Below are 2,839 nucleotides of genomic sequence, written 5' to 3' on the forward strand. Positions count from 1 at the left end.
TTCTTTTTTTTATTTTCATTAAATTCCGAAAGCCTACATTCCATTGTGCAGGGCTTACATATATTTTATGGCTGGGTATACAGCTAGGGGTACGTTACATGCTGAAGGACACCGTTCGGAGGTTTCCTAAAAAAATATCATAAAGATGGAATGCATTTTTTTTCCTCCCCTGTTGGGGAAATTAAGCCACTGCGTCCAATAAGCTGAAATTTGGTGGAACGCAATAAAAAGAAGTCAAGATTATCGTTTAAAATTTATGTACTATAGTCACTTTTTTTAACCAGCAAGATTTGGTATGGTAAATAGGGTCTGTTCATAAACCACGTAGACCAAATTTTGGCCATTTCAAACCCCCTCTCCCCTCGTAGTTTTAGGCCACACATAAATGTTAAAATTTGAAAGAAGCGTAGACTTTGGCTAGAGAACCCCCACCCCCACCACCAAAAATTCTACGTGGTTTATGTATGCTCCCAAAGTTAAATTAATGTTTGGTGCTACTGGATAACATGTTTAGCATACATAAGCCTGATTCACAGGCACAAATGTGAAAAAAAAACTATAGATTTTATACGCACGTAGTTCTGGTGGGATTTGAACCCACCTATATTTAGTAGTCATGTTGATAAAATCACTAATCGCCTTTGTTGGGTGACTGACTTTGATAAAGTAGTGTTTCTAATTTGGATCGAGTAGTGTATCGATTTAAGATCAAAATTCTGCACCAAGTTCTGCACTGCATCCACTCGCATAACAGTCCTATTTGACTTTTCATCACTTTTGAGTTAACGTCATGAATAGTCATCATTTTCGATGTTCCTTCAAAAATTAGAATAAAAATTGCGAATCTTTATTTCAATGTATAAAAAAATACCATATCATGAGCGTCCCATAACGAAAGTGCCCGCATAACAGTCCTATCATGGGTTTTTGTATAGCATGTAACACAAAACTGAACAATTTTGTAGTGATCGTAATATTTTTCACAGTTATGTATACAGGTGCAAAACAGTCTGTGAAAGTTTAAAAAAAGATCGAAACATTTTCCAAATTATGATGATTGTTCAAAGTTTTATAAGGAAACAAGTTTTCAAACTTCAAATGCCGTTTTCTCAATTCCTACTTTTTGCAAATGGGACTGTTATGCGAGTGGGGGCAGTGCAGTAGTTGATGGATTTTTTACACAAATACAACATAAGGCTATCTGACGTTTAATCACCTTTCTCTTGTTGGCTCCCATCATAAGGAAACGTTTCCCTGTGATAGCATTAAACAAAAATTTACCATCTTCAGCTGCTGCATGAGATAAGGATAATAAAGGTTTTGCAGAAATGTTTGCAGAACAATAAGCATCCTGATGATCTTGAAATATGTTTCGATATGACCTCCTTGATAATATGTTTAATATGCTGCTGTTTGATAAAAACTTTAAATTTTGGCTAAAATCACGGAAAATTTCTTGTGGACTTTTTTGTCTAGCAAAGTGTGTCATGAGCATGAGCATAGATGACCGTACAATTCGTAGTTGCTACTCCGTGATTGACCAGAACAATCGAAATTGCACAAGGAACCAACAAACGGAGCTTGGGAGTAGCTACCGCTCTCAATGTGCACAGTTCGAGAATTCCAGACTTTATTAGTCAATAACGGCGCCGGCCACGTCCTTACGGTCATCGAGGAAGGAAAGGAATGTTAGTGTGACGTACGTTGCTACTAGAGACCGAGATCACCTCATCTTCTCCACGACTGTCACGGGAAGGAGTTTTTGTTAGTGGGGAGGGGAGAGTCACATGATTTGGATTCACTTTGGTAAGTGATTTGATTCATGCAACCTTTATTGCGTCTTGCTTTGCTTTATAGATTACCGTGCAAATGTTCAATCGTCTGAAATATTTGTTCACACGTCAAACACCAAAGAAAATAGCAAGTAAACGAACCGATTATTCCATGCACCACCCAAAAAGTGTAACAGACGCTTAAAATTTCTAGCAGCGAAACGAACCAATGTATGCTGAAACTGGTGGGAACATATTGTGGTGTGACAAAAAATTTCTGCAGGGGGTCGAATACGGTGCAAAAAAAGCAATACTTGAGTCAAAACATTTATTCATTTTGACTGAAATATTACAAATGTCGACACCGAGGATGACGAACCATTCAAATTTGTGTGTAAATGCGAAAAATTAAAAAAAAAATAAAAATTATCAACTGAATGTGCATTGAAAACTAGCGCCGACATATGACGTGACGAACTTTTCAATATTAGTTAGATAAATACACAAAAACCAGAGCAGAATTTTATACAACCTTTAGCATTAATTATTATGATAAAATGGAAAGAGCTCACCAATAAACATCCTCTTTGAAGTGTCCAGTGCGCATGTGCTGCAGCATCTTCCACTAACTGGCCTCTTCTCCGAAATCACACTGAACCGCTACAACTATACACGGGTACGACGATGTGCACATTCAAATTGACGACGATGACGACGCGGCCGGTCCGAATGAAAAAAAGCGGCCTCTTCACTTCGCCACCAAAATCACACTCGCGCGCGGGAATTTTCGTCACCACCGAGAAAGCAAAGTAAATGCACGACCAAACAGACACACACGACCCGACCGAACGACTTTGCGAGACCGACTTTTTTTTGTCTAGCAAAGTGTGTCGTCTACTTTCTCAAGGATTTACTGATGATGATGATACTCTAGTTCAATTTCCGGAAGAAATGTGGTGTAATCTCTTTCTAATGTCTTGAAATCCTGGGAAAATATGTTGGAATATCTGCGGTATTTTCTGCAAAAGTTCTTTCGCATTAAATAGTGTTGTTGGCGAAAATCCTGC

Source organism: Aedes albopictus, chromosome 3, assembly GCF_035046485.1.
Source record: "Aedes albopictus strain Foshan chromosome 3, AalbF5, whole genome shotgun sequence".
Classification (NCBI taxonomy): Eukaryota; Metazoa; Arthropoda; class Insecta; order Diptera; family Culicidae; genus Aedes; species Aedes albopictus.